General features: G+C 44.2%; 1 protein-coding gene across 4 annotated transcripts in view; it reads right to left on the bottom strand.

Moving 5' to 3' along the window:
• Window positions 1-27,680, bottom strand: part of LOC119653493 (choline transporter-like 2) — a 93,767-nt gene that overhangs the window by 53,889 nt on the left and 12,198 nt on the right. For 2 of the 4 annotated variants that reach the window (XM_038058125.1, XM_038058126.1), the window contains exon 1: window positions 24,820-25,157. The exons of the other annotated variants lie outside the window; for them this stretch is intronic. The gene's annotated coding sequence lies outside the window, so the exon portion shown is untranslated. Of the gene's footprint in view, window positions 1-24,819; window positions 25,158-27,680 lie in introns of those variants that run through there. 4 annotated transcript variants of the gene reach the window in all.

Below are 27,680 nucleotides of genomic sequence, written 5' to 3'. Positions count from 1 at the left end.
CCATAGTCCAAAGAAGATTGCCTGGTGTAGTCCTTGTTGACGCACCAGGACCTACCACGTGCCAGTGAAGGGCTAACAAAAGTTAGGTTTACGACTGAGGCAGACCCCCCCTTTCTGAAAGGTGTTTACATAACCTTCATTGGCCAGAATTATATCCAACTGTGCAAAAGCGTCTAATAGACTGCGGCCCCTTGCTTTTGTCTCTCTGCTACCCCACTCGCGGGCCCAAGCATTGAAGTCATCAGCAATTAGCCTTGGACTACGACCTCTTGCGTCGAGAACAAGACTACCAAGCATTTCCTCGAATTCAGACACTGTCAGACTTGGTGGGTCATTTTTCATTGAAGCCAGCGCCTTCCTAAATTTCGGGAATTTAGCACTTCTGACAATATGCCGGTAATCTCCTCATCGATCGGACCGATCAATGCTGCTTGTGCATGCCTTCGCGAAATGACCAGACGCGAGGCACTTGAAGCATCTCTTTAGAGGAATCTGCTCTCTCAGAAGGCAAACAATCCATCCAATCCGAACCTTCCCGACGGCCAACAACTTCTGCACTGCCTCCACTGGCAATCACATTGTGGCCGTTTGAGTACGGCCATAAGCTTTTCTTAGGCTCACGATAGATTCTTCGCTGAATTCCTTCAAGTTGAATTGTTGCTTCAAGGCAGTGCAGATCTTTGGATGTCACCTCATCGAGATCCTTGCACTGTATATAAACCTCATTTTTTTGGCAACGAACCGCAACATTCCCCTCAAGTGAGTTTATAACTTGGTTACGGAAGCCTTCAGTTTTTCCCACGCTGGATTTTCTTAGCTCAAACATGAGGTCACCCTTATGGGTCCTTCGAATCTTGCTGACATTTCCGGCTAGAACTTTTAGGTCGGGGTCAGCTTTGACCTTTTTCAGTATCTCCGCGTAGGAAAAACTTCCATTGCTGGAGATTACAATCACTTCTGGGCGAATTCGCACTTTTGCCATTTTCTTCGCCTTTTTACTAACTACCTTGGCCCATCCACTGTTTTCATTCCCCATGGATTTTGATGATTTGATTGCCGTAGCTCGTACTTGGGGGACCTGCTTTCTCTCTTCGGTGCTTTTAGTTCCGTTTTTCGGAACTATTTGAATGACCTTTTCCTCTTAGGCGCCTGCTGATTTCCCAGAGGATCCACATCTCTTTTCCGCACTCTCTTGTTTGGTGGCAGGTTGATTGCAATGCGATTAGGTGTCACTTGGGTCGCCTGTGACACCGTTGGGGCAACAGATTTCGGCTTGCTTGTTGTGCTTGTCCTTGATTACCTCAGACAGCTCAAATATTTTGGCACTAAGCTGTGTATGGGGTGATTTCTCTGCTTCAGGGCTCTTCTCTCCATGAGTCCTAACCGGATTACTACTTTTAAACAGTCCTTCCTTAGACTTTGCCTCCGTTTTATCTTTCTTGATGTCTGGCATTGGCGAAGATCTCAAAGTTGGCGAAATTCTTCTGAATGGGTCCTTTTCCTATTCCTGAAGTATCTCCTGCTGCTGCTCCTCTTGAACGGTGTTGTTGTTTTTGTCGTCCAGCGGTCTGCTTTCAATTCATCTTCCTTCGATTTTGTTACTGGTGTTCTTGGTAGAGTGGTACTTCGCTTTAACACTCCATTTTCCAAATCTATCTGTCCGTCTGTCTGTCTATTACAAGCATTTTTCTCGGAGACTATAGTAGCGATTGACACAAAAAATTGGCGGAAAGCTGGGACCTGTGCACGCTCACGCATACAGTGAGTTATATCCTTTCCCATCGAATTTAAGGGGAGGTCCCCATACATGCAAAAGGGGGGTGTAATTTTTTTTTTCACCAAATATAGTCATGCGGGGTATCAAATGGAAAGTCAAATGTCTTTATAAAAGAAATACACAAAACCTTTCATACCTGAAGCGTCCAGCTTCCGATTTCCCAACTTTTTATAAGAATTTATGAATATAAAAAAGCATTTACTATTCACAAGTACGATTTGTCTGCTTTAAATGAAATTTTTGCGCTTACTTGACCACATGACCAAGGCCTTGAAATTAACTTCTGAACCTTGAATTATGATTATTCTACTTCAAAAAAAAACAAACGGAAGTCGAGAATATAATGGGTCGATGAAAAGTTTAATTCCGAACATATTTGTATAATAAAGCAAAAAATTGTTGCTGATAGCAGTACTATTCGGCGAAAGTAAAGGGACCTGGTATGGAAGGCATGATTGCTAATAAATGATAACAAATATTAACACAAGCACCAGCAATTGCATTGTTTATTGTTCACTTTTATTTTCAATTATGTCATATGTAAATATTGGAATTGTTTTAACAAAAGTAACATCTGTTTGTTGCTACACTTGAGCATTTCTACATGGTTTCATGTGTTTCCGAAACCATATATGCTAATATTATCGGTTACGGTCATATCAGTTGAAGCTTGACAAGAGATAAGAAATCATATAGATCACATTGGACAGTCAAATGTAGAATATTTTGCAATAAAATATTATTTATTTAGTATTGTTTATTCTTCTTCATTTTATTACCATCGTCGTATCTAGAGGTGAAATGAAATGGAGTACAACTGGGATTTAAAGCAGAATACCTTTTTTAAATCGATTTATTATCTGTCTATGCATTTGTCTATCTATCCGGCGATGAACTCAGACGCGGCACCAGTAGTGAGTTCCACTACTGGCATAAATGATGTCCGCATGTCAACCAATGAAGCAGCTAATCGAAGCCCAGAAAAACGGAGGATTCTCCATGTCATAGCATGCGAGGACCAAGTCTCCTTGGACTTTCTCGGTTCGGGCATCGCTAAGATCAACAACGCCTGGGAGGACGTAAAGCTCAAAGTCATTCCCTAATTGTCGAAAATCCGCGGCAAACTCTTCCAATCCGCACGCCTTCCCAAGGACGACTAAGTAGTTATCAGGGAAGTGCAACTTCAGAGGAACAGCCAATTGTTCCTGCTCCATATAAAAGGATAGTGCCTAGAGGCACTGGAAAAGACAGACTACAAAGTGCGCTTCAGAGTCAGGAATGCAATGATGACCTTTGGGGGAGATGAAGATCGACTGTCCGAGGGGGACTAACGCTCCCCATACGCAAAGACTACGCTTTTTTCGAAAGTCCCCCGAATCAGCAAATGCCTTCAGCCTCGACAAATAGACTCATTTGGGCCTGCCACGAACGTCGAGCTTGAAGGGGTGCTCCTGTCGCTCCACGATTTTAAAGGGGCCCTCATGTGGTGGGTGGAGCAGCCTCCGGTGTCGTATGTCGGGAAGGTGGAGTCGGCCGCAGTCTGGAATCCGCGTCCCTGAGCATACGTAGTTAGCATGCTGAAGGGCGGTTAACAATGCTCTGATATCCAGCACAGGGTCAGCGAGAGTCGCAGATTCTCCCGGTACACCATCTCTCCGAGGCTGGTCGTGAACTCTTCTCAATGAGTTGTGCCGAGGAGGACGAAAGGTGAGGACTGCGACCATGACCGAACATCGCGAGCCATCAAGGCGACGTTCAGCGTCCGGTGATGACGTTCCAGCATCCCATTGTACTGCATTTGAAACCCAGGAGCTTGCCTAATTCCAAGGAGAGAGTGGACTCAAACTGCATTCTCTGATCCGTGATAATTACCACTGGTACACCATAGCGCAGGATCTGTTCTCGACGGATGGCTACGGCACAGCAGTAGTGTTAGTCAAAGATATTGCTTCAGGCCATCGTGTGTATCCGTGCGAGTCTCGCAAAAGGCCAATGATGTCGAGGTGGATGGTGTCGAAGCGTTTGATCGACCGAGGGAATACGCCTACTTCCTTTTTTAGGTGCTTATTGTCCTTACACTTCTGGCACGCGATGCACTGTCTGACCCAAGAGTTTACATCTTTGTTCATGGGCGGCCAGAAATATTTTCCGGGGACTAACCGGTTTGTCGCCCTAATGCCTGGGTGCTCAAGATGGTGTGGAATACTTCCTTGCGAAAATTGGCCTAGGTCCCTTGTTTGAGTTCTCGTAGATTAAGTAGGATTTTGAGCCGAAGATAGGAAGCTCTATGAAATTGTATTTGGAATTTGTCCTCAAGCTCTGCGTCGTCTTTCCGCACCTCGGCGATTGTCGTATAATGGACTGGGGCGGGGAGAGTGACCTCCGAGATTCGTGACAAAGCGTCCGCAACAACATTGTCTTTTCCAGACATGTTTTGGATGTCGTAAGTAAACTGGCTAACGAAGCTCAGTTGCTGAAGCTAGCGAGGAGACTCTTTGTCGAGCTTTTGTTTAAGGGCGAAAGTAAGGGGCTTTTCGTCCGTGAACACCATGAATTCTCAGGGGAGAAACGAGGTATTCAATAGAGAGGTACAAGGTGAATAGCTCACGATCGTAGTTACGTTGAGTTGTATTGAGTTGTTTCGAAAAGAAACTCAACGGTTGTCAGGTTTGGTTCACACGTTAGTGAATAGTGGCGCCTACCGCAGTGTCTGAGGCATTGACGAACACGGCTAGGGGTGCATCTGACCGAAAAAAATCCCAGTAGTGTACCTTCAATAAGCTGTTGTTTAACAGTTTCAGACGCATACACAGCGTTAGTAGACCACGCTACCTTGCGAGAGTCTATGATTGTGGGCCTAGACAAGTAAATAAGCGTTGAGGGTCGCCCAGACAAATAAGCGTTGAGGATTGCTTGGTGATGAGCGGCCTTGGGCAGAAAACGACGATTGAAGTTTAACGTGCCCAAGAACCTTTGCAGATCCTCCACCATGATTGGAAGGGGAAAGTTTTTGATAGCTTCAACATTGTCTGGGTCTAGTTGACTTCCGTCAGGGGTTATCATGTGGCCAAGAAATGTCACCAACTTTGAATTTTTCAACGTTTAGAAAGAGCTCTCAAGGAAACGTTGAAAAATATACTCGGAATGGTCCAAATGTTCAGATTCGGAAGAAGTAAACGAAACAGAAGTTTAAGTTGCGTAGGACAGCGTGGATGAATCTCTCAGCGTTGCCAAATGTGATCCTCATGAACCCGAAGGGTCCGAAAGATATGCAGATAGCCGTTTTCGGTATGTCTCGGGAGCTACAGGGATTTGATGATACGGCCAAATCCAAGGTCATGAAAACACGGCAGTTTGTCAATGAATGCGTGAAGTCATGGATGAGTGGAATAGGGTATCGGTCGGAAATTATCTGAGCATTCAAACGCCTATAATCTCCGCAAGGTCTTCATTCGCCGTTTGGCTTAGGGACCATATGCAGTGGAGATGAACAACAGCTATTGGTCTATATATACCCTGTTTCATGAGATCATAGAACTTTTTCTTTGGAACAGCTAGCTTCTGGGGTGATAGGTCATGCACCTTCAAGAAGATCGAGGACCCGGTAGGGTTGATGTGGTGCTGTACATCGCACTTACCCAGCTGGGAGAAACTACTTTCAGTAGCAATGTTGCGGCATTTTCGGAGGATTGCGTGAATGCGGTGATGGTCGGCAATATCCTCGAAAGCAATGAAAAGAGTGTCGTTTGCGCAGGAAGAAATTTTATCTGATGACTTTAGTGAGATTGCGGGGTCTTTTAAGGCTTTATTCTGCAGTTCCACCAACAACCCATAATGACATAGGAAGTCTGCTCGTCAAATGGGGCTGTTAATGTGAACCAAAACCAATCGCTCCGAAAATGTTCGACTCAATCCGAGATTCACGTACACTTGTCTGTAGTCGCAAGTGCGGATGAGAGAGGTGTTCGCGGCAGCCATTCGCAAGTTCTGCATATTTACCTAGCATTAAATTTATCTGAATCTCCCTGAAAAATCAATTCGCACGAACTGAAGTCTTCGGCAAGAATTCTGCGGCAGTTGCTGATAAGCTAGCTTGTGTTGCCTCACTTCCTTATGAAATATCGAGGTCACCACTTTAGTACTTTCACTTTATTATCGGGAAGTGGAAAGCACTTTTTACAAACCGTTTTCGAGGTTTAGCTGAGCACGGTAGGAGTTAGCACGACAAGTTCGTCGAACCATTTCGCAAATGTCATATGACTGCTTTTCAGTAACGGGGGACAAATTCCCAACTCGATGAACTGTGACGGCTGGGAGGAGGTCCTTGATATCACCCTAGTAACAGACAATGAGTTCCTTAGCGTGGAGAGCTGGAGAATGTCTGACCGGAAATCTTTCTCAGATTGCAATTGGATACTTTTCAGTCTAGATTTCACCGCAGAGGGCTCCAAACCTTTCAGAGACCCCAGGAGGATCGACGGGAGGTAGTTTGATCAAGTTATCAAGAACAAACTTTCCGGTGCGCAAATTGGTAAAATTATCACAACAGACGAACTGAAGTCAAAGGTCGAGTCTCTGGAAAAGGCATTGGAAACCCCCTTTTGCCTCCTTAATACAGCAAAAGATATTGCCACCAAGGTGGAATGATAATTAGTCCAGCCTAAGGAAGCTGACCAGAGAGATCTTCATAATTTACTATAAGCAAAAATATTGTCAGCCATACAAGGACTGTCTAAAGAAGTACAAGTCGGCCGTTAAGACTGCCAAGAGGTAGCCCTGGTTGGACTATTGTCAGAACATAGAAAGTAGCAGTAAATCTGTGAGGCTTAGTAAGACTCTGTCCAAGGAACATTGCAACTCATCGTTTCTTAAAAAGTCCGAATTCTCCTAGACGGAATCTTCTAGTGAAACTTTGGAGTTGCTGGTTCAGAAGGATTGTTGCGCCAATGATTATTATTAAGTATATGGGTGTAATCTTGGATCCAAATCTAAATTTTAGATTGAACATAGAATTACGGGTTGAGAAGGCCTATATAGATTTCAATACCTGCAAGAGAACCTTTGCGAAGAAATGGGATCTTCGGCCGAGGATGGTTCTCTGGATGTACACCGTTGTAGTGCGTCCCATTCTTGCGTACTAGTAAGATAAAAGGATCTTAGCAAAAAGTAGCTTAATAGGATTCAAATAACCACCTGAGGCCTGCAGCCTTTCTTGCCAGATGCTCTCGATGTATTTCTACAAACATCCGAGTCGTATGGTCCGCCAGGTTTGGCCAGTGTACTCCAAGTGGAAGTGCTGGCTATACTAGAAGCCTGTCGATGGGACATGATCCGAGCCCCAAGCCTTTAAATCATTGTGGGTGGAGCAGAAACGGGCTGAACAATCTGGGCGGTACGCTCAAGATCACCCTTCTCTGGGTTGCTGGTCATAGGAACAAAGAGGTTAATGAGCGAACTGACGAACTGGCCAGGCGAGCCTCTTCTCGCAATCCTTCAACGGATATAATCTGTGTCCCGCTGGCGACTGTTAAGGGTGGATTCTACCCGCACTACTTATCAGCTGCGGACCTTAGATGGCGAAGGAACTCCACCTGTGCCGCTTATAACAAAATCCGATCGCGAGAGCTCTTGTGCCAGTGGCGTGCAAATGCATACAAGATTACGGCGGTCTACACGGGGCACTGGCCTATAGGGAACTATACCGGCAGACCCGACAAACCTTAAAATTCGCATTGCCGAAGTTTCGAAGAAGAGGGGGAACTCTCAGGCACTTCCGTTGCGATTGCGTAACTCTAGCTAGAGTTAGGCTACGGACACTAGGTAAACGATTCTTTGATGACCTCAGGGAGATCTCTGCCTGCAAAGTAGAAGAGCTGGTTTCCTTCGTGAATGCTACGGGCTGGCTCTGAAAATCTGAGCTGATTGGACCCTCCCTTCTTGCTCTCATAACAGCAGTCGTAGTCTTAAGTTTGTGGCATTAAAACGGCACACTACAGCGCTAATTGGGCTCCTCGGAGCGGCCACGGATACCTACCTACCCTACAAATATGTACACCCGAATAAAGACGACCTCAAGCCCACTTGAGGAAAGAGAGATGAGTCAATATAGTCCGAATAGTCAATACCAAGCACCTCTCTCCCACCGCAGTACTGTGCTATCGCACGTGCTGTCGCAAATTCAGATTATTTGATATCTTCATGCCTACTCAACCCCAGTTTTTGACTAAAAACTAAACAACTTAAAGCTCAAAACCCACAAAAATTTACTCATTTTACTTTCTACCCACAATTCGCATTCTTTCTTCCAGAAACCAAAGTATGATACTTTCTACATCTAATATTTTAGTTGAAAGATTGCAATTTGAGCGCTTTCAGCAAGAGAAAGTTAAACGACCAAATCAATCAACACATCCATTTTCGTAATTAAATAAAGTATCTGATACGTTACACTACCATTGTGCGTACGTTCGCACTTGCAATTTGTGAAATGATAAAGAAAAGAAAACGTATTATAACAAAAGCATGGCAATAGTACTTTGTAAAATGATATGAGCCTTGCATTGTTCGAAACCACAATGTAGCTTTCTTAGTAATCCAATCTAGATGCAGATACTGTCATGGTTCTGTATCTTTTGCCCACTTTACACTTGCAGGTATTGCTATAGTCAGCGTGACAATAATTGTTAACACCGAGAAGAGGGTAATGCAGCTACATTCCAACGTAATCAATCTGTAATGAATGCTACGTATCTATTTAAGGCATGCAAAATATAGAAAATATCTCCATCGTGAAATGGACTAATTTTAATTTGAGAATTATCGTCCAATGTTGCGGAAAATACTGTAACAAGCAAGTCAATATCTCAACTTCATAATATTGGAAAAACCATTGAAAATGTTGTAATCAGATAGCAGCTAACACTTCTAGCAAATATCTATCTATCTATCAAATATTTAGGAGAAATGAAAAAAGTATTTAAGAATATTGATAACTAATAGTTATCTGAAGTGGAATAAATTGGGGCCAACCCAATGTTTATACAGCAGAAATTTAGGGATCAGTTTCCAAAGACAAGCAAGGAGGTTGAGGTTGAGCTTCACTAAATCTGGATTGGTTTGTTATTTGTTTTGTTTGTTATAAATCGATTCAATATCTGTCTGTCCATCTGTCCTTCTATCTGTCTGTCACACCAGTGCTCAGAGGTGGCGGTGAGGAAAACGGGGTGGCAACCCTGTCGGCCAAACCAAAACCAAGTGGCCGAGGAGAATCTCCATAGTGGTGGCACTAGGAGACGCTGTACTCACTTTGGTTTGCCGGCTGCGATGCAGTAGGCGAATGCTCCAAAGGCCTAATTAGGGCGATCAGACCCGAATCTGCACGGGGACTCATCTGAAGTCGCAAATTAGTAACGAAACCTTACCAGGGGTATACTGGCACCATGGGAACCGGGATAACCCCTGTGAGGACAGTTCGGTTATTTTCGGTAGGCCCCCTAGTGGAAGTTTCATGGGGGTTGTGGTTATGCTCAAGCGAGAAGAGACCTTCGGGCGTCGGCGAGGTGTTGCGTTTCAACACGGGTTCCGTACTCCTTAGTTCGGTAGAGATTTAGGTAGGTCTTGCATCCACCTGCATGAATGCTAAGCCATGCACTTGGTATAGACTGGTACCGTTGTTGCTTGTCTCAGCGGGGCTCTGATTGTGGTCACGAAATCAATCCGTGTCTTAAGAGGACCCTAGGATTAAGTCTCCACGACAGGTACCTACGTAAAACACTCATGGGCTTAACTGTCTGTCACACCCGATTTACTCACTAAACTTGGTGAGAACATGTGGCCTTCGCTTTCCTTTATATGTAGCAAGGAACACCATTTAGCACTGTTTTTATTTTTGACATTATTTTGACAATCAATGAAGCAATCTGTTTTACAAATAGCTGCATGAAAGACACTTGCCTGACCTCCACTGTAAAAATAAGCGCGCAGCGAGTTAACTTGGCGGTGATGTTGTGCCACCACGTTAACCACGCTCCGATGTTAGGAGGCACGTTAACTCGCTTCAGGGCAGAATTGGGATGATACACTCGGAATTTGGACATAGTAGTCTGTATCCGCCGCTGGACGTTTTCCAGATCGATCTGCGTTTACGGCAATATTCCAAATACATATGCCAAATAAATTCCAAATACATATACCAAATAAATTTCGAATGATGTTAACCTTGCTGCTCCACATCCTGTTGAACAAGTTGCTGGATTTCTTTCCGCGCAATAGCCAGCTTCTGGGGTGGTAGAGGACGCACCTTAGAGAAGATAGGGGAACCAGCGGTGTTAATGTGGTGCTGCACATTGTGCTTCACTAGTTTCGAGACACTACATTCGGTAGTAATCTGGCTGAACTTTTGGAGGAGTGCCCGAACACGAGAGTCAGTAATGTCCACCAAAATTACGGAAGGATTGTTGTTTGGGTGAGATGGGATTTGGCCTGACGAATTAAAACTAGTCGTGGGATCTATAAGGGACCTGTTCTGCAAGTCCACCAGCAACCCATAGTGACACAAGAAGTCTACCCCTAAAATGGGGAACCCGACTTCCGCCAAGCCAAGACTCACGTCCACTTGCCTGTACCCGTAGGTGTTAATTGAATTTGCCGCCGCGAGTTTTAAGGGTTGCGGGAATAGCGACGTGGGGTGCGTTCTGGTTGGCAGGACCCCCGCGGACCTAGTTTTTTGTGGTAGGCGCGAATTTACACGGGAGCGTACATCTGGTAGCTTTATCGCCGAGTCTACGATCGTACCAATAAACGCTTGGCTCCGCAGGTTGTCCTGACGACCTGCTACCCGATCGTCCTTTTCGAGCAGTAGACCGCGAACGAGCTCGTGACCTGCGGCTCGCTATCGTAGGACGCACGTGCACCTCATGTACCTTATCGGGCGCAGCAACCACCGCCTCCAAAAAACCGGAGACGCACACGAGGACCGCCTGAATGCCCTTCGAAAGCCGTCGCAGCCAGAGGGACATCATCAGATTGTGGTCGGTCTTGCTCCCACCCAATTGCCTCATTTCGCGAAGCAATTGGCTGGGAGTTCGATCGCCCAACGTCAAACCTGCCAGCAAGTGATCCAGCTTACAGACACAGCGTGCAAGGCCGTTAGGTAGGGCCTCGAATTCGAGGAAGGGGCAACGAAAATCTCCGCCGGTGGCACTTTGACAGCTCGGGCCGTGGTCACAGCTTTCCCTTGTTCCAATTGGGCGATCACACGGGGTCACCAATTTTGAGTAAAGCTTGAACTCTCCGACGCGAGTTTTATATTAACTCCGCTGCGCCATATCTGGGTTAACAACATTCGAAATAGACTCACTTACTGATAGACGCTTGATCAGCTCCGTTTTCTATAAGGTGTAGCAGGATGACTTGACAATGTTGGCTACCAGGAAGATGGACTCTTCATCCAGACCCACAAGGACATCTGAAATTGCGCCTCCAGATGGACGAACCACAGCTCTGGATTCCTTCGCCAAAAGGGAGAGACGCGTACAGCGAGGGCGGTCACTTAAAGGTCTGATGGGCCTGCCGCGTCTTTGTTGTCTAGTGGTATGACAAAAGCTAAGTTACACGCTCTGAGTTGAGTCAAGGACGTGGTTTTAACGAATTTCAAAAGACCCTACTATGACGACAGCAGACCGCACCCCCAAATGCCCGTACGACAGAGAAAAGAAGAAGCCACCGACGCACTCCAGAGCGGACGCTTGAACCGTAGAACAAAATAAAAAGAAGTTCGCCAAGAGAGCGAAACTCCAACGATAAATTTCCAAAAGAGTATCGATGCCGTCTCCTGCGGCGTTTCAACAATTATTATTAATTCTATACTTCGAAAAAATAAAATTTTGAAACTTTTTCCCTGCGGCGGCTTTTTTGAAGTTGGGGCTCCTGAGTGTGCGGATGATCCAAGTCGGCAGCTGCGGCTCCCTACGGTGACGTCGAAGTCAGCTTCCGCTTCTTAGCGGCTGGTGCTACCTCTTTGGGATCGAACTGCTACTATGTTGCTGGCGGCAAGCCATGTCGTCGGCTCTCCTTCGGAGACTGCGCTGAGCTGAGGGCCTATAACAGGTTTCCGCTTTGTGGCTGCAGGTCGGGAACGATGGAGCTCTCGCACTCAGGCTCCGTCTGCTATGCAAAATTGTGAGTTTACCTCAAAACGTAAACACGCATACCAAAATCCTTCGTCTTCGCTCAGTTGCGGAAAACTCAGTCGCACTGGGGCTTTTGAACGTGCGATTAATGCTTGATGATAGCTTAACGGACTGAACAACGATTTCAGCTCCTCCGGTTGGCGCTGATACGGGACGTCCTCGTTCTCCTGTTTGAGTCCTGCCGAACCTCACGCATGAAAATCGTTGTAAATACACATCCGAGATCATAAAGATAGTGTCTGGACAGAAGAGCTTCCTTCACGTCCATCTGCTTCTCTAGATCGTCATTTCCCTCCTGAACTAGAACCATCTTTTTGATGACCAAGGAAGAATTATCTTCTGCAACAGTAACTACCTATTATGTAAGCAAATCCCCCACCATCAACATCCGTCCTAATCCCCAAATACTTTCTTCACGCAATACTCTTCCTTCACCGAGTCTTTATTCACTCCCACCCAATCTTTTTATTTCTTATAAAGTATCGACGAGAGGAGGTTTTCTGGACTATTTCTCACTTGGAGCCTTGCCATAAATGTTCTGCACTTAAACCACCCTTAGATAATATCTTTACTTTTTTACATTCCCCGATTAGAGGTTGTGTCAGTATTTGCAGTTCTTTCTGTTCCCTGCTTGCTGGGCTAAAAATGCTGCATGAGCTCATAATTGTTTGCGCTATAAATTTGCAATATTTCGAGGTATTGACTAATGACCACAATCAACGAATTCAACCGCAAATTCATACAAATATGCGAATATGTAAATCAATCATCAAAACAATGAATCAAGAAGGAAATTCACGTAGTAATACAATTGAATAAATTCGATTTGCTTCGACATTTATCTCATTGCGACCATCTACACATAATTATTTATCAAAGATATTATAAGCGTGTTTGTTTGGTTGCTGCCTCTATTGTTATCTATACAACGTCCTGAAGTGCAGAAAGTTTTCATGAACCTCCCCAGTGGGTTGTTATTGTGTCTGGAACAATTTTATGATTCATACGTGAAAGTAATTAACTATGACTTGAATATGTTTATAACTTGGGTGACTCAAGATCGAAAAACCTATAAATGATTTTCAAGGTTTATAGCAATAAACTTAAGTGGAATATTGGTATTGCAGTAATTAAAATTTGAACACCGCTCCCAAGCCTACCCATCCACAAGTTTGTCCAATCTCTGCATCTTTAAAACCCCCGGATTCCCATGGACGACTAGGTGGTGATCAAAGAGATAGAACCCCAGGAGAACAGTCAAATTTTTCTGAATTTTCTGAAGAGAGTTCATGGAGGCACTAGACAAGGTGGACCAGAAAAGTGCGGTTCGGAGTTAAGAACCCAGAAGTGGGCGAGTTCCGCTCCTTGAAACCGAACCACGGCCTAGACCCAGGCGACACCAACAACGATCTGTTGGAGGAGATGAAGATACACAATCCAATGGAGACTCTAGATCGCCTACGCAAGCAGACCATGCTGAGAGTAGCGCAGATAAATCTGCAGCACCCGAAGTGCGCCTCAGTTAATCTATTGCTCTTCTTCCTAGAGAAGGCCATATACATCGCATTAACCGGAGAAGGTCGATCCATCAAAGGGCACGCAACAAAATATTACAACTTATTCCATAGCACAAAGGACCCTGGTCGCCAGGAAGAGCCTGCATGCTTTCTCGATGTCCAAACCTTAGTTCCAACGACCTAAACTTGGTCAAACTGGAGTAAGCGGAAGCGGAGGATGAATATATCCTTTCGACTTACTTGACAATCGCCAAGCGACAATTTTCGCCGGCAGGAAAACCGCAACACCTAACTTCCATCATTTTGGCGAGGAAGATCAGGCTATTGATAGGCTTTAACGTCAATGCAAAGTATATCCTTTGGGGAAGCTCGGATACCTAGCAAGGAGGAAGTTTGGCCAATTTGCCAAGGATAAATTTTCCGGTGGTCGTGGCAACATTAGCATGACGGGCAAACTGGAGTCAAAAGGGCTATGAAAAGGACTCGCAGGAAGCGGTCCTAGCTAGAATATTGTCAGGACATTGAAAGCACCAGTGAGTCATCGGAACTCAGTAAGATTCTGACAGAGGAACATAGCAGGCCATCATCCCTCGGAAGGCTCCTGGACGGAATCATCTAATGAAACTTTGGACCTGGTAGTCCACACGCACTTCCCCGCTAGCGAGAATGACTGTCAGTCAAAATTTTGCTGAAGGGTATACAGATTATCAAATCAGTAATTACCGAGGAAAAATATTAATTGGGCTATAAATAGCTTCTCCCCATCTCTAGGCCCAGGCGGTATAATACAACACACGCTCTAGCAATAGCCAGAACAGATTGTGCCGTGACTTATAGATTTATCGGGGCTCTATTTCATTTGAATGAGACGCGCGTACGTAGTTTTCATAACAACACCATTCGGCAAATTATCCTCATCTTTTTCGTGTAGGGGACCATAGAGCGCCTCCTGGACATTCACTTAAGGATGGTCACGGAATCTCCGGATGCCTACCTCAAAAGAAAACCTCCAGAAACCGCTCCTCACGGAGTAATGTTGAGCGGTTACTACACTACGAACAATATCCACCAGCTGCCTGCTGTCTATAAGGACAATATCTATGGTAGAAAAAGAAGACGAGGCAGACCCTACCTGGAGTGATGGCGTAGGTCAGGACGTCAGACAGTAAAATCGGGAGTCTGAAGTTCCTTATTATGGCAGGCCTAGACCAGATACCGGTTGTTGCGCCGTTGATGATGGCGATGCCTTCCTGAATATGGAGGAAGCTTTCAACAATATTAGTATCAAAGTCAACACGGAAGCTCTAACCAGGATCTGAGTTGAGGGTTGTCTAACACATTGGATAGTATCCATGCTAAGATCCAGGATAATCCAATTTGATTTGGGAGCTAGCCCTTGACCAGAACATTGAACAGATTGATAATTATGGATGAAACTCTACGCATATTGCATAGGAGCGGAAAGAAGGTATTGACGTATGTCGACGACTTGAAGATATTGGTGTCAGGGATGTTTCCTTACGTTATGAGTGAAATTATTGAAGGCATATTGGGAAGGGTGTACGTGTGGATTGCTAAATAAGGACTGGGCATCTATCACTTCCTGCGGCTATATAGAAAAATATCAGCTCTATCCTCTGATGTAAAGTATTTGGGTTAAATTGGAGATTGAACATAAAACTGAGGTTTAAGGAGGTCTATATAACCTTCCGCGTCTCTTAGAGGACCTTTGTAAAGAAATTATGTCTTCAGTCAAGGATGCTTCTCTGGATACACACAGGATCGTCTCCCACTAGCGTAGGGTTCAATAGAGTTTAATAAGCTTCAAACAACCACGTGTACAGTTGTTACTACGGCTCTGCAGTGCTTTAAATACAGTCAATACTCCTGCACCTCCTTCCCCTGGACCTCCATATTAAATATGTTATAGACTTCACGCTATGCCAGACTACGTGATTCCGGATGTTGGACAGAGGGCCCTAAGGCCATAGTAACATTCTAGACGAGGTACCATGTTAGCTCTGGCACTTTCTAACAAATTTCGCTACAAGCAAGTCGAGCTTCAAGAAGGATTTCACTGTGGGCGGAGTAGAAGACCGGCGACGGTGTTGTAAAGTTATGACACATCATCAATTGATCAAAGTTGGTGTATGGAGTCGATGCGAGGTTTTTCTTCACATATAAACAGTGCCATGTGTATTCCAGGCAGATGTACTGGCAATACAGGAAACCTGTCGATGCCTGATGCATGATCCGAACTCCAAGCCGTAACATAGTGATTTCGCCCGATAGCCATGCGGAAATTAAGGTTTTGTAGCCAGTGGCGCTATCCTCCAAGCTGCTGGAGCATTGTATTCACGCGCTAGACAGACTAGGCGACAAGCTCGAAGTCACCCTCCCTAGAAATATAGAGGCCAGAAAGGCCATGCGGAGCTCTGCTCTTGATAATCCCTCGGTGGGGCAGTCGACGAATCGATAGCGACTGTCATAGGTAGAATTAACTCACACTACTTAACAACCGCCGGCTACAGATAATGGAATCCCATCACCTGCCTCAAGACGAGGAGGATGTGGCCCCATTACAAGACCTGATGGCGAGAACTGTTTAGTCAGCCATGTGAAAATTCGTACAAGCCACGATGGGTTGCACAGAGCACTGGTCGCATTGCAGAAATTACGGAGAGAAGGGAGAAACCCCTTGGCATATTCTTTGTCCAGCTTTAACTAGAACCAGGCTGCGAGAACTAGCTAAACAGTCCTTTGGAGAACGCAAAGAAACGTCTAACTGCAAGTTGGGAGAGCTAATATCCGTAAATGTTACGACCTACCTCTGAAGATTTAAGACGGCTGAACTCTGCTTCCCTTGGTCTTCCCACGGCAGTCTATGTTGTTGACCCCAAAACATACGATATTATCAGTGCCATCAACGCACTCCGGTCTTGATGATGTTACTCCCGAACTCTTCCGTGCAGTTCTTCAGTTTCCGTAGAGTTGTTAGTTCTACTAATATTCAAATGCTGCTGATCATTAAGATTCCGAAGAAGGCTGCGTTTTAAATGCGGTAATTGGAGACGTATTTCCGTGTCCCGTCTCTTGCGAAAATATTAACTAAAATAATCCTCAAACGCATCAACAAGCACCTCGAAAGCATAATCGACAGAGTATGTAAGCTGGTTTTCGATCTGGATCCTTCTGTACTCACCACAATAACACCCTCCGGATCATTATGGAGTAGTGTGTCAAAACTAAATCTCGGCTTCATCTGCTTTTCGTCGATTTCAAGAAAGCTTGCGAGAACGTGAACAGGAGGGTGTCTGGAATGCTTTATGCAGGAGGCGTGTTCCGGAAAAATCAATAGCTATTGTGAGAGTGACATATGATAGCGCAAAATGTGGCATGCTGCATCAAGGTAAAATCTCTGAGAAATTTGAAGGGTTGCATTTGGCCACCGAAAATTTTTTCTTCTCTTTACCGGTCACGTTCTTCATGATGAAGATACGTTCATGATATCTTTCCTCAAACACCCAGACAACGCTGATAACATCTGTTTGCTCAATAATCGAGCCATGAACCTTAGAAAAATGTCTCTAGATTTGGAAAGGAAGACACACAGTGTTCTACTGAAAATGAACACTAATAAAACCGAAGTTCTCAGAGTAACTGTTTATCGTACTCTTCACATTAGCATTGATGGACAGAACATCGAAGGCGTTGATCAATTTGCATATCTAGCAAGCGGTGTTTCTACGATTGCGGCACCGAGTTTGATATCGCTCGAAGCATTAACAATGCGAAATCCATCTTCGCTGTTTTATCAGAAATTTTAAAATGAAACTAACGCAGCACTAATATCAAGTTGAGACTGTTCCACGAAAATATTCGTGCTGTACTGTTATATCAGAGACGAGTAAGTCGTCCTAGAACTATACAGCATAGAGCAGAGGAGAAGGAGTGCAAGCTTCTCGGAAAATCGTGAACGTGTGGAACCGCCTTACTGGGAATCGGCAGCGATAGCGGGAAAGGCGAAACTTACTATGAAAACTATTAGGTTGTTGCATATGAAATGCCCGTTTTGGCAATCAAGTGAAGTTAATGGCGATTTTGGTGAATCAAACCACCACCAGTTGGCGCTGTTGGTGTTGAATATACTCCTAATACTCCTACATTTAATTAAGGAGTCATTTCAGTTTTGACCATCGTTAGGATAACAGGGAATAGAAAGGAAAAAACGGATGGAAAAGAGCCAAGAACGTGTACTTTTTCTGTATGAGTTCAAACTCGGTCACAAAGCGGCGGAGGCGACCAAAAACATTAACAGCGCCAACCGACCACCACTTTTTTAAGGATTTGGATCATTTTTTGGCGGAATAACAATTGAGGAATGAAGTGGTCATCAAAATTGCCTTCGTCGAGTTTATCAACCCCTGAAAATTGGACTGACATACATGCTCTTATATCTTGCTGGTAGAAGTGTTTTGAATAGACTGGCACCTATTTTGATTAATTAAATCAATTTTTGTAAGCTTTACAGTCGTTTCAAATTTTAGTACCAAATCGGTCATTTCATGTGCAACAACCTAATACAATATATAGTATAGAAAAGTGGAGAAGGAGTACAAGCTTCTCGGAAAATCGTGAAGGAGTGAAAGGGCATTGCCGGGGACCGACAGCAATAGGGCGAAAGGTGAAACTTACTATGAAGACTACTTACTATATATTATGATGTTGTGACTGTGGAGTGATCAAAAAGATACACGGCCAATATTTTCAGCTAGCCTCCATACCTAACACCGTGCAACACATTTCTGATTCTAATTCGAATCCTTAGCTTCATAGCATGTCCTTGCCCGACCGCGAAATGCGTGGAAATTTCAAATTATTCTGCTTACTAATTTCTACCAACCATGAATATTTCATTCTCACTTAAATGTTCGTACATAGTAACAGTTTGTGATAACGAATTGCTCTTGATATGCCAGTATAGTATTATTCTATGTGAAATGAAAAATCAGATGCTGTGCATGTTCAGGAACCCTTCCCAGTAAACATTGTTGGAATGACTAAGAAGTTACTATTTCCAAGTAAAAACGACTTACGTAAGTCAACGTTATCGATGTACTTTTTTGATCCACCGTCAACACATTGGATCATTTATTTATGAATTTATTCTGGTTATATTTCGCTGCAATTATCGTTCATTTCATTTCGTTAGTCGTGAATTGGAAATAAGATACTTCAAGTATATATGGGATAAATAAGAAATTCATTTTTATTTCAAACAGGAAAGAGATAACTATTGCGTGCTCTGTATTGTTTGTATCAAAGGTTAACATCCTAAAATATCGTACAAGGGAAGCAAGGACAGCAGAGGCTCTCTCTTTGAAATGAAAAATTATGTATTTAGATATTTAGATACATTTCTATCTTTTATCGCGAAAAAGTATGTTGCAAGCGATTTTTTTCGCGAGTGTCAGTCCCTCGATTCACATTCTTAAGGCACTGTTGCTGACTGCTGTTAGACCACCAATGAGGTCTTGTGCGATGTAGAAGAGTTCCTTTTTAAAATCTGTGATCCGAAAAACTCAATAAATATTCCCGATGGAAGCGTGTCACACTGATTACAGATATTCATCAACCATACCTTTGGCTTGTTCTAAGGTCGCCTAAAGAGTCTATTTAGCTATCTACACCCTTCTCTTTCCCTATAGTATAAGACTTTTGTGATTCCCACTGTTCCCAATACTTAGCTCCTGTACGAACTTCCTTTTCAACTATTGATTTCAAAATGAATTCTAATATTTTTTGGGACATGGGGGATCCTAAGTGCACATCCACATGATTTTGAACCAAAAAGAAGAACTAACGGTTTCGTCCAGGGCAGAGGCAACTCATCAGGCGCTGCCTCACCTCTGCGCTGGGAGCAGTCATGTCGCGATTGCGATTATATATAAATGGAGCGATTACCACCTGCCACTATTTTCAGTCACGCTGTTCCCAGGGCAGAGGTGAGGCAGCATCTGACGAGGTGCCTCTGCCCTGGACGAAACTGTCAGTCAACTTTTTCTCTTGTTCATTTCTTTGTGGAGCATGGGGCATCCAAAAAGTCCAGTTGTTGGTATGTATTTCTTTTCCCTCCCTTTTTCCTTCCCTTTGCAATGAGAGTGCTTAAGTTTCATTAATTTAATGGCCTTACACCGTCCAAGTGCATTGACGGCAAAGATAGTTTCGTTTCTGTTTAGAAGCTCTCCATAGGTTCCTCAAAAAATGGAACCCCACTGCATGTTATACAATTCAGAATCGTGATGAAATGCTTGTTCCACTTCTACAGGTACTCATCGTCCTGAACACACTGAACCGATGTTTCCTTCTTTTGTCACGGCACACACTACGCTGCACTTTTTGCCCTTTCCCATGGTAACAGAGCTCTAAAGCGTCGTACTGGTGGACATCAATCAAACTCTTTTTGGGATGTGGCCAGCTTAATTAAAGTGTGTGTCCTTTGCGTAGCAAGAAGGTGTTCCCAATGCTCGACGTCGGCCAATTCGTGGAGAGAGCCCGTATTGGACCTAGGGTACCAATGCCCTATTCCCCCACGAAATGGACTAGTAACGAAACGCAATGGAAAATTGTAGTAATCGAATCTTCGCAGCATGTGCATCAATTCGTGCATTTTTCCTATGAAAACCTGACCAGAAAATTATTTGCTAATATGACAGAGTTTTTCTTTTGACAGTGCACAACTTAGCTACTCCATTAACCTCCTTTCAATTACCTTAATCCTACCCCAACATTTTAATTTTTTTTTTTTTCACAATTTTATTCACAAAATCCCCTCACCTTTTAAATTAACTGAAATATTTCTAATAATAAGAAAGGAATTTTCAAAACTCTCAAACATGATCATTGTTTTTTTTTGTTGTTGTTTTCGCCACAGGCCTGATAATGCTCCATAGTATAAAATACATTTCTAACGTTTGTTTCAGGCTAAGGCAAAATGCTATACATACAAAAGGAAATTCATTTAGGTATGGTAGATTTTACGGGGATATTGTTTTTGGTAGGAAATGCCAGTTCGATAAAAGACGGTTGAGGCGGTTGGTTCGGGTTTTCAAATTTTGAGGACTTGATGCCAAGGAAACCTCGAAGGTTACCCCTCAAAAATATCGGAGGCAAGATGAGCATTGATTAAGGATTTGATCCGTCATGGATCTTCCGGCCCGACCGCAGCACTCGGGTCCGGTATACGGCACCACATACGCGGGCGAATCGTTGTTTTTTTCTTTCTTCTCAACTTTAGCCAGCGTGTTTTCTTCCGCTAGGTCCATACGATTTCCAATGTTTTTTTTTTTTTGTTTTTCAGGTCCCTTTACGGACCCACGCATTGATTTAAGGACACGTAAAATTTTGTAAAATGACATGTGAGGTACCGAAGTGTTCAAAAAGAAGAACCTTTCACATTCCCGAGCCTTGCTAGCCAGGCGTGCAAACACGTGTCGACTTAGCACCTCACGGTCAATTTCGCAAATTTTTAGGTTTTTTATTATACGACTAGGTCGACTCCGGCCTTTGAACAACAACTTGTCCACAGCATTCATTACAAAATAAGCAACAAAGCATTAGATATCGTAAATCTCCACTGGTGCGTAATATAACACAATTTTGATGTAACAATAGTTGTTTAAGGACGCGGTGCGACTTTCCCTTAACTTTGACTAATATATAGCAGTTGAGATTCTGTCTAAAACCGGCTCGCAAGTGGTAAAATCGTGCCCCGCAAATAGTCTTCAGTAATAGTCTGACACTGGATTCGTGTCTGCTACTACTAAGCTTACTTGAATAGAAAAACCTAGTACTGTAAGAGGGAGAAGAATACTCTTCAGAATCCCCTCATATCACTTCACTTAGGCCCAGAATACTCAGCTTATATTACTCAGCTGTGTTGGCGGCAGTTCAGTGCACCGGCGGATGTGTTCTCACCGCCGGCTATGCAGTCGATGGTTATTGCCACCGATGTGTCGCCACATCACTGCGCAATCAGCGGGGGAACTCGGGAAGTGTTTCTGTCAATGAGGTTGCCGGGCGAACCTGACACTTCGCGAATGCTTTTTTCGAGCGCTCCCTGGTTCGGCGAAGGCCTTCAGCTTCGACGAGGAGACTTATTTGAGCCCGCCCCGAAGTTCTAAAAGGGCCCTCATATTGTGGGTGCTGCGGCTTCTGAGAAGCGTCCATCCTAATGAGGGCCTGCGAGCATGTCTCGAGGTCCCTTGGGGTGTCAACCTCCGGCGTCGCATATCGGAAAGGGGGAGTCGGTCGCAGCCTCAAAACCGCGTCCGCAAGCAGACGCTGCATGCTGGAGTCACTTAACCCTGTTATGGTATCCAGCACAGAGTCGACGGAGAGTCGCAGACTCTCTCCGTACACCACCTTCGCGGCGCTGGCGGTGAAGACTTCTCGATGAACTGCGCAAAGGCCGAGGAGGATGAAAGGCAAGGGTTGCGACTACCATCGTCGCGAGCCATTATGGCGGCCTTTAGTGTCTAGTGCCAACGTTCCAGCATCTCATCGGAATGCGAATGATATGCAGTGGTCCTGTGGCGTTTGAAACGAAGGAGTTTGTCTAACACCGAGGAAAGAATAGACTCAAACTGCATTCCCTGATTCGTGATGATTACGGCCGGAACACCAAAGCATGGGATCCATTCTCGACAGAGGGCCTCGGCACATGATTTTGTCATTCAGAGGCATTGCTTCAGGTCACTGCGTGAACTTGTCGTTGATTGTGAGCCAATACTTGCATCCGTGCAAGTCTCGCAAAGGGCCAATGATGTCGAGTAGATGGTGTGAAAGCACTTGGTCGACCGTTGTTGATCTTATACTTCTGGCACGCGATACACTGTCTGGTCAAAGAGTTTACGTCCTTGTTCATAGATGGCCAGAAATATTATCCGGTGACTAGCCGGTTCGTCGTCCTGATGCGCAAGATCGTCTACTGCGTGCAATACTTCTTTTAGAAAATCAGCCGGAATAAATGCTATAGGTCCCTTGTCCGAAGTCTGCCAGTTAGTCTGCGAGGAGGAGTTTGAACCTCAGATAAAGAACTCCTTGAATTTGTATTTGGAGTTTGACCTCCGAAATTCGTGACAAAGCGTTCGCAACGACGTTGTTTTTCCAGATACGTGTTGGATATCGGAAGTAAACTGGCTGATGAAGCTCAGTTGCCGACATTATCGAAGAGACGCTTTGTCTAGCTTTTGTTGAAGCGCGAAAGTAAGAGACACGCTGAACGGCCTACCCTCATCTCCCGCACATATTTAATGTAATTACGTTGAGCTGGGTTGAGTTGTTTCGAAAAGAAGCTCACCCGTTGCTATGTATGGTTCACCCATTGGTGGAGAACGGAACCTACGGCTGTGTTTGAGGCATCGACCACCACGGCTTCGGGTGCGTCTGGCCAAGGAAATGCCAGTAGTGTAGCATCAGTTGTTGTTTGATGGTTTCAAACGCCTGGATGGCCCTAGTAAATCACGCAATCTTGCTGGAGCCTTTGGTTTCAAGCCCAGACAAGTAAGCGTTGAAGTTCGTTTGGTAATGAGCAGTCTTCGGCAGGCAACGACAATAGAAGTTTAACAGGCCCAAGAACCTTCACAGGTCTTTCACCGTGGACCGCAGTAAAAGTTTTTTGATTGCTTCAACTTTGTCTGAGTCTGGTTGAATGCCTTCAGGGGAGATCATGTGGCTGAGAAATTTCACCTGTTTCTGTAGGTATTTGCAGTTTTGAACGTTTAGAATGCGCCCGGCTTCAAGGAGACGTCACTCGAGATGGCCCTAATGCTCAGATTCGTAAGAAGAGGCGACAAAAACATCATCCATGCACAAAATAGAAGTTCAAGTTTCGTAGGAAAGAGTCGATGAATTTGCAATGTCTGGACATCGTTGCACAAGCCAAATTACATCCTGATGAACTCAAAGAGTACGAAGAATGTGCAGATAGTCGTTTTCGGTATGTCCTCGGGAGCAACATGGATTTGATGATACGCCTTGGCCAGATCCAAGATCGTGAAAACACGGCAGGAATTTTCTGAGCATTGAGACGCCTGTAATCTCCCCAAGGTCTCCATTCTCCGTTTAGCTTAGAGGCCATATGGGGTGGAGATGACCAACAGTGAAAGAAATCATGAGGCCACCGAACACTTTTTTTGCAACAGCTAGCTTCTGGTGTGATAGAAGACGCACCTTTGAAAAGATCGGGAGCGCACGTTCCATGAGAAAATGCGCAAATCGTTATTCCTTTGCCGTTGCCGGGTTCCTCACTGTCTAATCCGTCCAGTCCGAGGCTCCTGTTGTGGCTTTGTAACAAGTTGTTTTCCGTGTAGGGTTGTCAGCCCTACCCAACCCCCAACCTGGAGGACCAGTTGGTACAATTTGTCCCGTTTTTAGGTACGGGAGACTCGCCTTCATCCTTCTCCGTCCGCAGTTTTTCGTTAAGAAAGAGCTCCCAGCGGTCACCACGTGGAGATAGGGTTTGGTAGTAGAGCTGTCGGTGCTCGTTCAGCAGGCGTTTCCCAGGTTTTATGCCCCATCGTGGGTACCAATCTACCTTTCGCGCTGGGACCTATACTACCCTTTGACCACATACATAGCATATTCTTAAAGTACAACTCACATCGTCGCCTGGGAAAATTACCGTGACTTGCCCCGATCGGCTAACACCTGAGCATCATTTAAAATACGACCTTATGTTGCGGTTCTTTTGCCCTATGCTAGTCTCCATAACTACATGCGATAGACAGGCCGACGGTCTGAGATACAATCATCAAGTCTTTTTTCCTCAAAACTCTAACAAGGAATGTTTAGGAATGGGTACCAGAAAATCAATAATGCAAACCCAGGTATGAATGTACAATAGTTGAAAAGATAGGGGAACAATAGGCTTTTTTCAATTTTCAAAACATGCTCAAATTGCCAACTGGTCAAAATAGCACTAATGAAAACGACGGCGGCAGTAACGTAGTTGGTAATTAGATCTTGCCTCGAAAAATCTTATTGTGTTTTTTGTCGTTTGTTAAGTGATTACGTCAGACAAAGCACCGATCGTTACAGTCATTAGAGCGGAATGAAAACATCGCCTCAGCATAGCAAATACTAAGCATAATTTCAAAAGTATCTACTAAAACTATTAACATCATCAACTTGGAGATATCAGCAATTAAAATCATTTAAAGTTCATTCGAACTCATCTGAACATTGTCTCAGAAGGATGCTAGCCAATTCCACGTGCATCTCACACAGTTTCCTTTGTTGTCTAGCCTAAGTACCACTAGAGGATTCTACCCACCTTAATCGCGTATCCAAGTTTCACTTTGCATGCGAAGATTCAATGCAGAGAACCTAAGATATCACTCAAACACTTCAATTTAATAAAACTCACTAATAGATTTCATTTAGAGTAACGACTCTTACTGAACCCACACTCTTAAGCACTGCACTCGGTACTTCTTTGTTATTTCAGATACTATTTCTCTGGTGGACCACAAACAATCTCGAGCAACTACTGCACGCAGGGAACGTCAAGCACCGTGAAATTTCCGAATGTGAAAGTAGAGTAAGTACTTTCTTTAGATCTGCTATTTCGCTCCACGCAAAAGCTTGAGCACGACTGCCATAAGACGTTCGTGGGACTGTAAGAAACAGGTTGGCGCTTAGCAATCTAGCGCGTGTTTACTTTTGGGGGAGAGAACTTGGAGCTTGGAGACAGATATGAGTCTTACAGTCTATTCACAAAATAGCAGAAAAAACTATGTTAGATGAAGATTTTAAACGAAAATTCCCATCATTGAAAGAAACAACTGGTTCCAGAAATATGGTACTTGCGGAATAAAAATTTTTAGGAAGGAAAGGAAACTTCTGCTTTTCAATCTGAGAATTTCTCCTGAAAACCTACTCTATTCGTCAACTCTGATAGAATAAAGGATTGTGGTATCCTCCTTTACGCTGTTCAGTATCTTTTTTCAGAAAATAGAGCCATTTTGAATCTAAAGATACAGCTTCCCAGTTTGAGCGTAATGAGGGAAGTACTGAATATCTTCGCCCCCAAAGCTGATTAAACAACCAAAGCTCATCTTTCCCACACTTATAAAGTCTCTATTTTGAATATTATCCGTATTTTATGATAATTTGTATCTTAACTATAATATCTTATTATAATTCTTTGATTGAATTTAGCGCGAATTAGAGAATATACTTAGTGAATTTCAGAGAGTACAATAAGCCAACCCAACACACTCCTCTTTCTCCACAATTATTTCGCATCTAAGATATATTTTTCTTGATTTACTGTACGCCTCCCCCCTCCCCCTCCCCCCAAAATGAGAGAAAAAAGATACAATTCCCCTCCAAGTCCCATTTCAATCATCTGAAAAAAGCTTTTCAACTAAACGTGGACAAAGAGCCCCCTCAAACCGCCCCAAACTGCGTGGGAAAGCTGGCAAGCAGCTGAGTTTGTTTATTCATGCCAGAGTTTACGTCCGGTGTTCCACGGAATGTTTAGTAATAAAAGTATTCGTGGTACGATTTGTTTACTATGCTAGACTCCCACAAAATGGATGCTGGGAACCTCACACAGAAGTGTGTAATTGCTTGGGTTAGAGCTTTCTCAAGGTCATGAAAAACTTTCGGGGGGAATGTATCAAGGACGAATTTGATTTCGGGTACTCCTCTTTGTTCACTGATGGATAAAGGGAATTTATGTGAAATGGATGGACAGAAGGTCGACGCTATGTCTGTCCGCACTTAGATTTAATTATAGATGTTTGCATGCTAGTTCTCAGATAGATATTCACTAATGGGTGATGAGTTTGTCTCCATAGATTATCGCTGGGGTGTGAACGTCAATCATGTGTTCATGAAATTTGGAATGGCTTTTTTTCACTGAGTAATTGTATATTTTTAAAAAGATGCAGATATTTCATATTTGCAAGCAAGAACAACGTTCCCGCCAGCCTCGTTTAAAGTTTGACTCATTGTTTCATCATCAAAATGGAGAAATCATTCTTTAAGATATAGATTCAAAATTTCTTTGCAATAAAGGCGGAAACTGAGAATGTCATGTGTTTGATAATGACCAAAACAAGGTCCGTGATCACATTTCCAAAGACTTTCATACCTCAAAGGTCATCAGCGACTTTTAACAGATCGTTTACAATGCGGGGTGTGACGTCCCCGAGCTGCCCGTGTCCGTGACAGTATACCTGGGTTCTAGGTAGTAGCCTTGAGAAAGCCTCTCAGTGAAGACCGAACCGCGAATGACCGGTACACGTTGGGACACACTGACACCCCACGGAGCCGTCGGCAGCTCTCTTTTTTTGTAAGGTGGAAAGGTTCAAAACCTACTACTGGCTCCTGCCATGCAGTTATATGAGACTCCTACTCAGTAAAACCACCTCCTTCTTCTTCCACTCTCCCCACGCGACTGCTATAACCATTGCATCGCGGGGCTGGATCAGTTCTTAACTGCGACGCATTATTGTTCGCCCCCTTTCTTGCTTTCTTCGTAGTTCTTCATGCCTTAGCTGTTGATGAATCATTTTCAGCTCAATTACCACTTGATTCCAAGCCTCCGGTGATTCCAACATAAACTCCACTATATTTCTAGGTGTTAAGCGCCTGTCTGGGATCGCCTTCAGCCTGTAAACCTTGAGCACTCACATACAACATGCTCCGCGTTCTCAGCCACGTTACCACATCCTGGGTAGCATGGTGACTCGTCGTGTCCATATAGATAAGCCCGATAACCTCAATGTCCACTTAAAAACTGTGTTAGCTCGTAGCTTAGTTCCCCCTGGCTCCTTTCAATCCATCTTCGAATGTGTGGAATGATACGGTAGGTCCAACGGCCAGTTTGTGCCTCGTTCCATCTCTTTTGCCATTTTGTGATGGACTTCCGCCGTGCTAGTTGCTGTCGAAGTACAAAAGACTTCCCAATTGCATTCACACCGACCTCCATCCACCAAGATGGGGATTGTCCCTGCCAGTACATATGCTGCTGCTCCTGATGTCGTTCGATAAGAACTGCATACCCGGAGTGCACTTAATCGATACGCCATTTCCAGTTTTCCGCAGTTTGATTTGTTTTCCAGAACGGTTGCCCAAACTGTAGCTGCGTAGAGCCAATAGTTGTCACGCCGTTAGGAAGGCACA

The sequence above is a fragment of the Hermetia illucens genome, chromosome 4 (genome assembly GCF_905115235.1).
Source record: "Hermetia illucens chromosome 4, iHerIll2.2.curated.20191125, whole genome shotgun sequence".
NCBI classification, from domain to species: Eukaryota; Metazoa; Arthropoda; class Insecta; order Diptera; family Stratiomyidae; genus Hermetia; species Hermetia illucens.
This window is presented reverse-complemented; position numbering and strand designations above follow the sequence as displayed.